Source organism: Anolis carolinensis, unplaced genomic scaffold, assembly GCF_035594765.1.
Source record: "Anolis carolinensis isolate JA03-04 unplaced genomic scaffold, rAnoCar3.1.pri scaffold_13, whole genome shotgun sequence".
Taxonomy (NCBI): domain Eukaryota; kingdom Metazoa; phylum Chordata; class Lepidosauria; order Squamata; family Dactyloidae; genus Anolis; species Anolis carolinensis.
In genome coordinates this window covers 8,326,079-8,341,734 of record NW_026943824.1, presented here as the reverse complement: position 1 = coordinate 8,341,734, position 15,656 = coordinate 8,326,079, and the positions used below count along the sequence as shown (strand labels likewise).

Sequence of the window (15,656 nt, the reverse complement as noted above, 5' to 3'; positions counted from 1 at the left end):
CCCTGCAGCTCAAGGTGGGATACGTGAGATAAAAGACATACAACAAAATATAAATAAATCAAGGCCATTCTGTAGTCAAGGTACTAAGCTCTTTCCTTTCAAAACTACTCAGACAGGAGGTGGTTCCTTTCTTGGTAAGAGATCAGGCACAGTACTCACACTGAGCCCCGAATAAGACAACCCAGATTTTTTGGGTTGATTTTGGACTAAAATGTCTAGACTTACACATGAGTATATAGGGCAGTTAAAATAAAAAATGCAGAATGTCACAATGGTAAGACATGATTATGGAGATTTAAACCCCAAGCAATTCAAAGCATGATGTTGATTTCAAGTTCCGACTGATAGAGACGAAAGGCTGACTGTATAATAATTAAAGAGCCTCTTCCTCATCAACCAGTCAGTCACCAAAAGCCTGTAGAGATACAGTTGTCCTATTGCTAACTAATCTATATATATAAAAGGGTAATGAAATTTCGTCCTAGGACAAAACAACAAAACTACACCGGGTATTTTGTAATCCTTGTTTCTGGATCAAAATCCCTTCTTCAGGTGGCTTCTGAGGGTTCTTTCATGGGTTCTTTCATGTTATTCTTATTATTATTTTATTATGACACAGCAACAAGATAGATATGCTGGATTTCATATCACAAAATCACAAGTCGAACACTTCCCAAGTGTCTAGGACTGTGTGCTGTATTTTCGGATGATGCGTGCAGATCCCTGTAGGGTGGCCTTTTGAAGTTGGCAGATCGTAATTTTGTCAATGTCTATTGTTTCCAAATGCCGGCTGAGATCTTTAGGCATGGCACCCAGTGTGCCCATCACCACCGGGACCACCTGCACTGGTTTCTGCCAGAGTGTTTGAAGTTCAATCTTGAGGTCCTGATAGCGGCTGAGTTTTTCCTCTTGTTTCTCGTCAATGCGACTGTCACCTGGGATGGCGACATCAATGATCCAAACCTTTTTCTTTTCCACAACTGTGATGTCTGGTGTGTTGTGTTCCAGAACTTTGTCAGTCTGGATTCGGAAGTCCCACAGTATCTTTGCGTGCTCATTTTCCAATACTTTTGCAGGTTTGTGATCCCACCAGTTCTTTGCTGCTGGGAGGTGGTACTTGAGGCATAAGTTTCAATGAATCATTTGGGCCAAATAGTTGTGCCTCTATTTGTAGTCTGTCTGTGCAATTTTCTTACAACAGCTGAGGATATGATTAATGGTTTCGTCAGTTTCCTTGCAGATCAATGGTTTTGTCAGTTTCCTTGCAATTATTATTATTATTATTATTATTATTATTATTATTATTATTATAGACTCTCCTGGAGCTTTTGTAAATCCCACTAAGGAGTTTGTGGCTCTGCTGTAGAACTTCAACTGTGGATAATGATCCTTCTGCCTTCCATTTGTGAGCCTATTTTGAGTCACCAAAAGCCTGTCTGAATAGAAAAGGTCTCTTCTGTTCTGAGGAATGGGGCAGTGGAACAGTGAATCTGCTCTGGGGTCTTGCTTGGACTTTACAGGGCTATTCAAGTAATTGAAGCCTATCTTCATTGGAGATAACAGGACAATTTTTCTCATTCTTCCTCCATTCCAAACTGGGAGCTGAGTATGAATTGGGGGGACGGGAACTGAGCTGTTACGTGTGATCAGTGAAATACCTGGCAAAGTGATTGGAAACAATGAAATTTTTCCTTCTGCCTTGCTCACTTGCTTAGGAAATCAAGGAGGGGGGACTCAGGAAGAAGTTCAACAAAGAACTTTGTAAAGACCCCATGCAGAGTCTCTTGCATGTTGTTTATTTCATGTATGAATGGTAAACCAACCTGTAACGGTGGGAGGGAGGGATGGGGAGCACCCACCGTACTGAGCGTGAGATGTGCCCGAGTGTTAAATGCAAAATGATTTACGGCTAATGCGTGAGAACGCCCCGAGAAATTCCCCAGTGACACCATTGGACAAATATGATCAAGGAGTTATGACTACGACATCTGTCTCTATAAAAAGGCTCGGCGTAGCTTGTTTGGGGCAAGCGGCCACTGCAGCGTGAGTGACCGGTGCTTAATGCGCTGCGCCTCAAGGGCCACCGGGGAGGATGACGTCCTCCATGTTCCCAAGCCAAAACCCTCGCCAGAAAAACACGCTGCACTTGTTCTCCTAGCAGCGTCAGACTCCTAAGGACAGCACTGCGAAATAGCCTGCTGTCTCTCTGAACACTTCCTATTTTATTATTGTGACCAGTGAAGAATTATGTGTGACTCCAAAGCTTGCACACTTTGATTGCAAGAAAACATTGGCCTGTTAAGACATCGGTGCATCTCATCCGCAAAGTGTAGCATTAAATGCAAGGAAATAAGCAAAAGGATAGTCACCTGATTGCTTGCTGATTTGCAAATTGCATCAAATACTCTGTACCAGGTCTAATTTCAGCCCAGATTTAATATCATCTAATTTTTTGGTGATTCATCTTCATGATGATTCTGTATTATACCGGACTGTTGAGTTATGCTGGCGGGGAATATAGATCGCCGAGATGCCTCATTTGAGTCCGTCAGCTTGTAATCTGACAAACAACCCAGCTTCATTCTTGACTGTAACTGAGCTGCCGTCGGCATTATGTGATCCTCTTGCAATTTGGGGTTGTGCTGCTGTCGAAAGTTATATAAAAGTTCCACCAGGCTTTTTTACCCTGCAACTCTTTTTTAGAAGAGATGACAGGAAACACGGAGAGACAGAGAGGAGCAAAGCAGCCACCTGATAACTGTTCATTGGCCCTACATGACATTCTCTAACTGATGCCAACAGAATTGATGGAAACGCCAGCTAAGAGATGAGTTAGAAAGGAGACAGCGCATCAAGAACACATCGGGAGATGAAGCCCAGCCCCTCTCCTTTGAGAACATGGCATCCTAAACAAGGGTGAGGGCGTTTAGCTGGAGGATTTTCCCATGGCTTGGAATGTACCGTGTTTCCCCGAAAATAAGACAGTGTCTTATATTAATTTTTGCTCCCAAAGATGCTCTAGGTCTTATTTTCAGGGGATGTCTTATTTTTCCATGAAGAAGAATTCACATTTATTGTTGAACAAAAAAAATGAAGATTTATTATATACTGTACAGTAGTTGTCATCACAAACCAGCATAACCAGACAAACTGTGAATCCTATCAAGAATTTTTTGTTACTACAATTATTTCCATGTTCAACACTCTGGTACATACATTTACCGATCCTGCATGCTCTAGTGTTCTCTTCGTTGGGCATGCTTCCAAACAAAAACTTTGCTAGGTCTTACTTTCGGGGGAGGCCTTATATTTAGCAATTCAGCAAAACCTCTACTAGGTCTTATTTTCTGGGGATGTCTTATTTTAGGGGAAACAGGGTACCTGAGAACGTGGGATTTGGAAAGGCCTTACACAGTGATTGCTAACCCTTTTTTGACCAGGGACCACTTTGACCAGAGACCACTGTCCAACATTAGTACCAAAAGGGTTACAAATTAGTTTTTGATCAAATTTACATTCAATTTGGTTATTTGGGGTGCTGATTCAGAAAATTGCATTGGATAGACCACATTAACTCTAGTTTCTGATACAGAACATATGCCATCCAGTAGTCACCATCTACTCGCCCACAGAACACCATATTCAGTAATCTAGAGCTGATTTTCGCCGCATGTCTTGCGGACCTTATTTTAGGTCTTGCAGCCCACCAGTGGGCCATGGCTCAGGTTGGGAACCACTGCCGAAGAAGAAGAAGAAGAAGAAGAAGAAGAAGAAGAAGAAGAAGAAGAAGAAGAGGAAGAGGAGGAGGAGGAGGAGGAGGAGGAGGAGGAGGGGGGGGGGGTCACAGCTTGGAAAAGTATATTTTTGAGGTTTGAAACTCCCAGCATCTCCTGGCCTGTTGTCGGATTCTTTTCTCCCAGTTGTGCTGTGGGTCAGTCTTCCAAAGGAAAAACCACCAAGACACGCTGGTAGATTCCAACAGATTTTATTGTACCGAATGCCAGAACCTTCTCTTTGGCCCACATATATAGGGGCTCCCACATACCAGAGGGTCATTGAGGTTTTATGGCTGGCCCTTTTTATGGCTGGCATCTGTTCCTTGTCAGCCGACCAGAGATGGATGGCTGGATGGCTATCTGTCGGGGGTGCTTTGAATGCGATTTCCTGCTTCTTGGCAGGGGGTTGGACTGGATGGCCCATGAGGTCTCTTCCAACTCTACTATTCTATGATTCTATGATTGGAGATCATGACACCTGTACAGCCATGATGGTTGAGGGATCCTGGCTGTTGTAGCCCTCCAAAACAAACTTTTCCACATTTTGAAGGACAGGACACTGAACATATCCTTCCACATTTCATAGATGGAGACTGGGAAACATGTGGCTAAGATGGCAACAGTTACTAATGAAGAACAGTCAAGTGAGACTATTGCCATTTGCCTATGCAGAAGTCTACTGGAAAGAACCGGGTACAGGCCCTTCTCCCTTCCTTCTCCCCTCCACCTTTTCAGTCAATTGAATGGATACTAGCTTTGTACAGGGAATCCCCGAGTTACAAACATCAGACTTGGAAACAATTCATAGTTCACAAATAGAGTGAGACAACAGGATGTTTGAGAAATCTCCCGCTTTGAAGGGAAATCCACTCCTGAGAGAGTTATTATCATGGGGAAGCTAGATTGTATGAGTCTACACCGCCATGTGTCTTACATCTCTCCTTCCCGTCCCTTTCCATCCTTCCTTCTTTCCTTCTCTGTTTTGGACCATCTCTCCACTCTTGAAAAGGCCTGCCCTGACTAAAGATGCTGTAATCTGCCAGCGGATTTACAATTTAGAAATAAACCAGGCGTTTATTCCCTGTGATGAGTTGTCTCTCAGTTCCTCTCAAATATCTTCTCTAAGCTGGGGCTGAACGTGCTTTATTTTTAGCTCCCCACTCCGCAGCTCTTTTTCTTCAGAATCACAAGCATAAAATGGCATTAAAGGAGATGATCATGTATGGGAGAAGTGCCATTCCTCCTCAGTGCTATCAAAAAACATGTCTTCAACATAAAAGGGAGAAATAACTCATGACGAGAAGAGAGGTTGCGCCAGAGTTTCAGCCAAACTTCGGAGTATTTCCCGATTTTCCTTTACATGGGACTAAACCAATTTATCCCCGTTTTCCCTACAATGAGAACTAGAGGTCCTTACATCTGGGTTTTTGAGCCTGGATAGACAAACTCCATGTTTTAGCAGTTGTGGGTGCCAAATTGTGTGCAGTCATAATGGGAATGACATTAACACTGGAATGATGTATTGGGAAAATCCCATTAGTCCTGGAAGGAGAGGGAATGGTGCCATAACAACATAAATGGAAAATATTAAATTTGGGGGAATTACAGCTACCAGTTGTTGCGCTGGATTCTGGAAGTTGTAGTTTAAAATATTTGTTTCTGAACAATACCTACCATGTTTCCCCGAAAATAAGACAGTGTCTTATATTAATTTTTGTTCCCAAAGATGCTCTAAGTCTTATTTTCAGGGGATGTCTTATTTTTCCATGAAGAAGAATTCACATTTATTGTTGAACAAAAAATGAACATTTATTGTATACTGTACAGTAGTTGTCATCACAAACCAGCATAACCAGACAAACTGTGAATCCTATCAAGAATTTTTTGTTACTACCATTATTTCCATGTATAACACTCTATGGTATGTATATTTATCGATCCTGCATGCTCTGGTGTTCTGTTCAGCGGGCAAACAAACATGCTTCCAAACAAAAACTTTGCTAGGTCTTACTTTTGGGGGAGGCCTTATATTTAGCAATTCAGCAAAACCTGTACTAGGTCTTATTTTCTGGGGATGTCTTATTTTAGGGGAAACAGGGTAGAAGTCCATATAGCTCTCAGGCTGATCTTGAAAGGCTGTCAATGTTTACTTCAGAGTAGTGATACAGAAGGAAGGTAAAGGAAAGAAAGAGAAAGTGATGGGTGGAAGAAATGGCTCAGAGTACTTTCACACAGCCATTTGCTCCAATTCACGATGTGAATCAAAGAGATCTGGGTCGCTTCGGAGTGCCTATACAGTGACTGCCGGGGCTCAGTGCCATGAAATCAAGGGAGTTGAAGTTTGGTGGGAGATGAAAAACCTTGTGAAAAGTACAATTTTCACCATAGCATTGAGGATTTAAATTGGTGTCAAACTGCCTTCATTCTACAGTGTAGATCCAGCCTGGGTCTAAGGCACCGCTGGTGAAACAAAATAAGCATAAACAAGCTAAAAAAGCCAACGGGATTCTGGCCTGCATCAGTAGGGGTATAGCATCTAGATCAGGGGTCCTCAAACTTTTAAAGCAGAGGGCCGGTCCACAATCCTTTAGACTGTTGAGGAGCCGAATTATCATCTGGGAAAAAAACCCGAACAAATTCCTATGCACACTGCACATATCTTATTTGCAGTGCAAAACAACAATAACAATGAAAGAACAATACGATATTTAAAAACGAAAATAAATTTAACCAACATAAACCTATCAGGATTTCAATAGGAAGAGTGGGCCTGCTTCTGGCCAATGAGATAGTCAGGTTAATTAGGATTGTTGTTGTGTGTCTTCAAGTCATTTCAGACTTTGGGCGAGCTTAAGTCCAAAATTATTTATTTATTCATTTACTACATTTATTTACTACATTTATATCCCACCCTAATCACCCCGAAGGGAACTCAGAGCAGCTGTATGTACATACAGTATATTATATTATTAGCATAGCACAATATTAGCATTATATATTACTATATTGAACTATATTACTATACTGTAATATTATATGTAATATATAACATATAATTAATATTATATGGTATTATTATTAGTATTATATTGTATAAAATGATAATATTATTATCAATATCATATGTATATACAATATATTATATTATTAAAATGGATATAAAACTATATTATAAATGAGGGCGGGGCCAGATAAATGACCTTGGAGGGCCGCATCCGGCCCCCGGGCCTTAGTTTGGGGACCCCTGATCTAGATCCAGGGAAGTCCTGCTCCCCCTCTATTCTGCCTTGGTCAGACCACACCTGGAATCACACTGCGTCCAATTCTGGGCACCGCAATTGAAGGGAGATGTTGACAAGTTGGAAAGCGTCCAGAGGAGGGCAACTAAAATGATCAAGGGTCTGGAGAACAAACCCTATGAGGAGTGGCTTAAAGAGCTGGGCATGTTTAGCCTGCAGAAGAGAAGACTGAGAGGAGACATGATAGCCATGTACAAATACGTGAAGGGAAGTCATAGGGAGGAGGGAGAAAGCTTGTTTTCTGCTGCCCTGCAGACTAGGACACGGAACAATGGCTTCAAACTACAGGAAAGGAGATTCCACCTGAACATCAGGAAGAACTTCCTCACTGTGAGAAGGGCTGTTCGACAGCGGAACTCTCTCCCCCGGGCCGTGGTAGAGGCTCCTTCTTTGGAGGCTTTTAAGCAGAGGCTGGATGGCCATCTGTCGGGGGTGCTTTGAATGTGATTTCCTGCTTCTTAGCGGGGGGTTGGACTGGATGGCCCATGAGGTCTCTTCCAACTCTACTATTCTATGATTCTATGACTAAACCAATTTATTCCCGTTTTCCCTACAATGAGAACTAGAGGTCCCCAAGACTGGGTTTTTGAGCCTGGATAGACAAACTCCATGTTTTATCAGTTGCAGCTGCCAAATTGTGTGCATCAACACTGGAATGATGTATTGGGAAAATCCCATTAGTCCTGGAAGGAGAGGGAATGGTGCCATAACAACATAAATGGAAAATATTAAATTTGAGGGAATTACAGCTACCAGTTGTTGCGCTGGATTCTGGAAGTTGTAGTTTAAAATATTTGTTTCTGAACAATACCTAGAAGTCCATATAGCTCTCAGGCTGATCTTGAAAGGCTGTCAATGTTTACTTCAGAGTAGTGATGAAGGAAGGAAGGAGATACAGAATGGAGGTAAAGGAAATGAAAAACCTTGTGAAAAGTACAACTTCCACCATAGCATTGAGGATTTAAATTGGTGTCAAACTGCCTTCATTCTACAGTGTAGATGCAGCCTGGGTCTAAGGCACCGCTGGTGAAACACAACAAGCAGAAACCATGAGCCTTTCCTTTGGAAGGAAATGATGGAGGAAGCTCACAACGTTTGAAGAAGCACAACTTGTGTTTCTGGGTAGAGTGGCCCTTCCGCAATCTCCGGTCCGGGGGGATACAAGGGTGCATGGAAGTGTGAAGGAGCTCTGTGAGGATACAGAGAGCAGGAGGGGTCGGGAAGAATCAGGCCGGCGGTGCGGTGCCAAAATCAATGCCGTATTTGGGGCTCTGGAGTGGAAGGCCCAAGTGCAAGCGCTGACCGAGGCACATTCCCGCGGCTGTGTCTCCCTCCTCTCCCGAGCTCTGTCTAAGATTAGCATGTGCGCCAACCAGGGATGCCACCTGTTCGACTCTGGTTGAGGCGGCCCAGCATTGAGCGACGTCTCCCACAACCCCATAGAACAGGATGCCCTATTTTCTTTCCCACAGCAAACGGCTACAGCTCAGCCGGCCCCTTAACCGGTGGCTTTTATCCAGAGATTAACAGCAAAAGAATTGCCAGGCAGCACCTTCGGCTGAATCCAGATGGATGGCTTTTAGCACTGGAAAAATAATTGCTTTTCCACTGGAAAGCGGGGGGAGAAGGGCTTACCAAAGATGACTGGTATCTAGTTCAGTATTTATGTCGTCGTAACCTGACTTACAATAATGTAGAGAGGAATGGGGCTGCCATGCAATGCTTGCATTCTCAGGATGGCGAACAGAACTCTTGTTGCATCTCTAGGCAAATGGAGGTAGCAGTGTGTACTGATGCACAACCTGTTCCATTCCACATTGAGGCATTTTGTGTATTTTGCATAAGCCAAACAACTTGTACGGTGCCCCATAGTGCATTATTGCAGTTCATTCGCATATTTGTCTTCTGTCAGCCACATCGTGCCATCATCATTACGTTATACCTTGCAGCCTCTGATGATTCCGGACAATTGTCCCACCTCATTTGTGAAATCCTACAAGCACCTATAGTCACTGTCTTCCATTTGAAATACAGTAGAGTCTCACTTATCCAACATAAACGGGCCGGCAGAATGTTGGATAAGCGAATATGTTGGATAATAAGGAGGGATTAAGGAAAAGCCTATTAAACATCAAATTAGGTTATGATTTTATAAATTAAGCACCAAAACATCATGTTATACAACAAATTTGACAGAAAACGTAGTTCAATAGGCAGTAATGCTATGTAGTAATTACTGTATTTACGAATTTAGCACCAAAATATCACGATGTATTGAAAACATTGACTACAAAAATGTGTTGGATAATCCAGAACGTTGGATAAGCGAGTGTGGGATAAGTGAGACTCTACTGTACTTCCACTGTATTCATTGTTTTTCTTATCATAAAGAAGCCAAGGAAAAAACCAGAAACAGCTGCTCAAAGTATGTTGAACATTATAATTGCATCGGACCAGAGCGTGGGAAAAATTGTTTGCAAACAACCCAATCCTTGCAAACACTCCTCCTTTATTATTTACTAGCTGTCCCCGTCCACGCGTTGCTGTGGCGTTGTCTGGTGGTGTTGGTGAGAAATTGTTGAGGTAGTGATGGTATTGAATGTCTGTTGTATGGCTGTCTTTATGTTTAGTATGCACACTGAAGTGGATTATATGGCAGTGTGGAGTCAAGATAATCCAGTTCAAAGCAGATAATATAAGATTATAAATGGGTAATATAGCTGTGTGGAAGGGCCTTGAGTCTACACTGCCATATAATCCAGTGCAAATTAGATAATCTGTGGAAAAGACCTAAGTGAGGCCTAACTGTACCTGTCCCCTGGGCTGAGTAGGTTGCTAGGAGACCAAGTGGGCGGAGCTTAGCCTTTCAACTGGCAACAATTGGATAAAAACTATTATTCCTCTCCCTGTAATTAAGACTTTATTTTTCTTTTCTTTTTGTTGTATCAACCTAGAGCCGTGAATGATGGGTTGTGTTGTCAAATTTTGAGGTTGGGGGGCCTGTAGTTTTGTTGTTTTGTCCGCTGCCCTGATGCCATCACTCTTTTATATATATAGATTTATTTATTTCCTTCATTTCTATCTCGCCCTTGTCACCTGAAGGGACTCAGGGCAACTTACAAAACTGGCAGAATTTGATGCCAATATACAACAATACAAAAGAATAAAACATAAGCAATTAAAAACAGATTTAAAATAATACAAAATACTTGAGCCATTCATCCACAAAACCTTTGCAATAACTAGGCCCCAACTGAGGGTGTATCTATATGCAGAATTCAAATGGTTTGACAGCACTTTTAACTGCCATGCCTCAATATTCTGGAATCCTGGGTGTTGTCGTTTCACAAGGTCTTTAGCATTCTCTGCCAAGAGTGCTGGTGCTTCACCAAACTACAGCTCCCAGGATTCCATAGCATTGAGCCAGGCCAGTTTAAGTGGCATCAAACCACTTTAAATCTACAGTGTAGATGCACTCTAAGTTAGGTAAATTGGTTTGCAGTGTCACAGTACCTTTTTGGAAACACTTTTATTGTTACAGATCGATTCCATAAAGTAATAGCGAAGTAATTAATTCTATTTCTTTCGTATGACGAGAAGGAAATGCTTTTTTAAAACGATCTAGCTCTTTTTGATACCTCAGCAATGATAAGTACAGTAGAGTCTCACTTATCCAACATAAACGGGCCGGCAGAACGTTGGATAAGCGAATATGTTGGATAATAAGGAGAGATGAAGAAAAAGCCTATTAAACATCAAATTAGGTTATGATTTTACAAATTAAGCACCAAAACATCATGTTATACAACAAATTTGACAGAAAAAGTAGTTCATTACACATTCATGCTATGTAGTAATTACTGTATTTACGAATTTAGAACCAAAATATCACAATGCATTGAGAACATTGAATACAAAAATGCGTTGGATAATCCAGAACGTTGGATAAGTAAGACTCTATTGTAAATAGATGCAGTATTAACTCTCCCTTGAAAACATGCCATTTGTTTGCTCAGGCAGATTGTTCACTTTCTGGCAAAAGCTTCCAAAGCAGAAAAACTGATTAGTTCTTCCTAAAAACAGGCAGTGTTATATCTCCACACTGGAAAGATAGGTAGATATTATTGAGATATATATTGTATGTGTGTATATATATATGTGTGTGTGTGTGCATATATATATAATTTTTTTTTATTTTTTAACTGATTTATAGTGTATAGTACAGGTTTTATATGTGTGTTTTATTGTAAGCCGCCCTGAATCCCCTGTTGAGTGAGAAGGGCGGGATATAAATACTGTAATAATAATGTAATAATAATGCATCTTGTTATGTTTTGTACACACCGTTAGGAGGACATGATTTAGCTTTGCCTATCCTTTATGGTCACTATATATATACACTGTACCTGCTAATTCCAAAATCTCACCACCATCATTTCTTCATACACATCTCACACAGCAACCAACCAGACATTTAGGGAAACCTACAAGCAGGAGGTGAGTTCAGTAGCCTTACTCATTGTTGCTTTCCGGCAACTGGGATGCAAAGGCTACTGCCAATGAGATGAAGGAATGGATTGTTGTCAATTGTCTCTTAAATTCTTAATGACCTATTAATCCCCCAAAATAAAATTAACCTCTCCTTGTGGGACAAGGATCCTTTGCAAACTCTGGCAGGGAAATGCACCTAGCCTTCCCCTCCCTCCACTGAGTCCTTTAAGCATTTCCGAATTGTGGCAGCACAGAATGAGTTTGAGCATGTCTGTCTTGGCTCAATAAAAATAAACCTGATCCGCATCTTAGCACAGCTTCGAACCTGGCAGCTGGGGAGAGAGGAGGGGAAGCACAGCGCTAAAGTGTTTCTCGCAGAAACAATGTCCCGCTTGTATGCCATAGCTGAGCTGCATCACATATATTAGCCGGAGATGTATTTAGTCATTAAAATAACTCCTCCGGCTCCCTCCCTCTCCTCACCGCTAAGAGAGAAAAGATAAACCTTTGTTTGAGGTTGTTGTCATGACAATCTCTGATATGGGATCCTGACTTTGCCCTCATTGTAAGCGGAGCACAAGGGAACAGATGCCTTTAGCAGGTGGCTCCCCTTAGAAATGTGGGGAGGGGGGGCTGGAGATGGGAATTCCGCAGGAGGAAATATGCAACCACTGGAGCCAAGGCCGGATTAAGCGGGTTGGGGGCTTTGGAGCAGCTTCAGAAAATGTCCTACCCTCACTGCATATCTGTATGAGCTATTGGGGTGTCAGCAGTGGCTGGAACTACACTGCCTTATAATGCCATTTGAAACTGCATTAGTGTAGACCAATGATGGGCAACCTTTTGCACTTGGCGTGTCAAAATTCACCAAAAAACCTAGCATGACTTGGGTGGTGTGTCACTTTGAGAGAAAAAACCCATAATTTCGCAATATATATAGTTTAAATAACAAAAATATATAATTGTAATATACAACTGTATTTAATAAATCAACAACTATTTACTACCATTATTTCCATGTACAACAATCTATGGTACCTCTTGCAGTTTCCACGCTGATTTCTCTCTATTGTAGTTTCAATGTAGTCATGAATAATGAATAAAATAATAATATACTATAATAATAATAGTAGTAGAATAATAATAGAATGATTATATATATATATATGTATATGTGTGTATATATATATATGTGTGTGTGTGTGTGTGTGTGTGTGTGTGTATATATATTAGCTGTGCCCAGCCACCCGTTGCTGTGGCGAAGTCTGATGGTATGGGAAATAAAGTATTGAGGAATTGGTGGTAGTTAAGGTAAAGGATAAAGGTTTTCCTCTGACATTAAGCCCATTATAAATGGGTTATATAGCTTTGTGGAAGGGCCTTGAGTCTACACTGCCATATAATCCAGTTAAAATCAGATAATCTGTATTTTATAGGCAGTATGGAAGAGGCCTAAGTGAGGCCTAACTCTGCCTGTCCCCTGGGCTGAGTGGGTTGCTAGGAGACCAAGTGGGCGGAGCTTAGCCTTCTAATTGGATAAAAACAATTATTCCTCTCCCTCTAATTAGGACTTTATTTTTCTTTTCTTTTTGTTGTATGAACGTAGAGGCATGGATGAGGGGTTGTGCTGCCAAGTTTAGTATTTCTGGAATGTGCAGTTTTGTTGTTTTGTCCTAGGCCGAAATTTCATTACCCTTTTATATATTTAGATATATATATATATATATATGTATGAATGTAATGTGCATAATTCCCATGGAGTAAACAATAAAACCACTGGACCAAATCACACCAAATTTGGCCACAAAAGACATTAGTCATCCAATCAATCTGCATGTGGCAGCGTGGCAGCAAAAATGGCTAGGCGTGTCAGTGCTGACACGCGTGTCATAGATTGGCCATCACTGCCGTATATACTCGAGTATAAGCTGACCCGAATATAAGCTGAGGCACCTAATTTTACCACAAAAAAACTGGGAAAACATCGACTCCAGTATAAGCCGAGGATGGGAAATTTCAGAAATAAAAATAGATACCAATAAAATTACATTAATTGAGGCATCAGGAGGTTAAATGCTTTTGAATATTTACATCAAGCTCAAATTTAAGATAAGACTGTCCAACTCTGATCAAATCATTATTCTCATCTTCTTCCATGTCAATGTGCTTATGTATCCTCTTAATAATAATAGAGTAAAATAATACATGTAATAATAATACATACAGGAAAATAATACAAGTAATAATAAATAGAGTAAAATAATAAATGCAATAATAATAATAATAATAATAATAATAATAAGATGAGTGAAATAATAACTGTATTAATAATAATAATAATAGAGTAAAATAAATGTAATAGTAGCAACAATAATAGAGAAAAACAATAAATGTAATAATTCCAATAATAATAGAGAAAAATGATAAATGTACCATATATACTCGAGTATAAGCTGACCCAAATATAAGCCAACCAGGACCCTCACCCGAGTATAAGCCGAGGGGGGCTTTTTCAGTCTTAAAAAGGGGGCTGAAAAACTAAGCTTATACTCGAGTATATATGGTAACACAGTTTATTTATTTATTTACAGTATTTATATTCCGCCCTTATCACCCCGAAGGGGACTCAGGGCGGATCACATTATATACACATAGGGCAAACGTTCAATGCCCATAAACACATCAAACAGAGACCGAGACAGACAGACGCAGAGGCAATTTAACCTTCTCCTGAGGGGATGTTCGATTCTGGCCACAGGGGGGAGCAGCTGCTTCATTATCCACTGTGACGGCACTTCCTCATTCCAGGTCGTAAATTAGTTAAACTTGCCTCCCCACTTTTTATAAGTGGTACCTTATTTCCTACTTGATAGATGCAACTATCTTTCAGGTTGCTAGGTCAGCAACGAGCAGGGGCTATTTTTTATTTTTAATTGACGGGTGCTCACCCCGCCACGGGCTGGCCTCGAACTCATGACCTCATGGTCAGAGTGATTTATTGCAGCTGCTCAACAGCCTGCGCCACAGCCCGGCCCCTATATCCAAAAACAAGTGTAATTAAACTATATACATGGTATGCAAATAATATATAAATGAATACATGAATAAATAAATACAGTCAGTCTCTATCCAGGAGTCGGCAGGCCTGCCCACTCCTGCAATGAACTGCATTATATGGGTCTCCACTGACCATATAGTGCAGTGTAGATCCAGTCAGAGTCAGCCATAATTAATATTTGGATGGGAGAGCTTCAAATCTGGATACACCAATAAGGTGGCTTTAGGTAACCTGATGGCCACATCATCCCTTGTAGCTATACCACCCCCTCGTGGCCATCAGCACTTGGGCAACTTCAGGAGATTTCAGGAACACACATTTTCCACGTACTTTTCTCGAAATTTCTTTAAATTTTTTTTTATTGCTTTTCAAGTGTTATATTACAACGAAAGCGAGGAAAACAATACCGTGGGGGATAGAGTTGGGTAAGTGAAGGGGGTAAGTTAGTGAAAAAGAATAGAAGATTGAGTAAGAAACAAGATAGAGTGAATAAAAAAGAAAAAACCAAGAAAAAAAGTAAAAATAAAATAGATTTTTTTAAAAAAAGGATAACTTCCTATAGTCCTCTTGAGAAGTTTTATTATCTAGATCTTCAACGTCCATGTCAATGTCCATTTTAGTGTCCAGTTGAACTTTCCAGGTTAATTATCTGTCATATCTCAGATAAATCAATTTCTTCTTCCCTTTTCTCTAGCCTTTGTTTTCCCCAAAGACTGGCAGTGTGTTCTCACTATGAAACCATACAAGATGATTTTACATTATTACAATATAGACGTAACTAGCTGTGCCTGGCCACGCATTGCTGTGGCAAAGTGGTGGTGGTATTGGTTAAAAATTGTTGTGTAATTTTTATTTGACGTTATTTGTATTTTTTTTATTAATTTTATTGTAAGTTATCTTTTTATTTATTATATTTTATTATTTTCTTGTATTATTTTTAGTTATTTTCTGTTATTATAGTATTTTATTGTATTAATTTTTTAGTGTTTTTAAATTTTTTTAGTGTTTTTTATTATTTTTTATTGGGTTGCT

General features: G+C 40.5%; 1 protein-coding gene across 1 annotated transcript in view; it reads left to right on the top strand.

The window, feature by feature from the left end:
- Positions 1 to 15,656, top strand: part of lmtk2 (lemur tyrosine kinase 2) — a 136,649-nt gene that overhangs the window by 50,757 nt on the left and 70,236 nt on the right. The window lies entirely within an intron of this gene.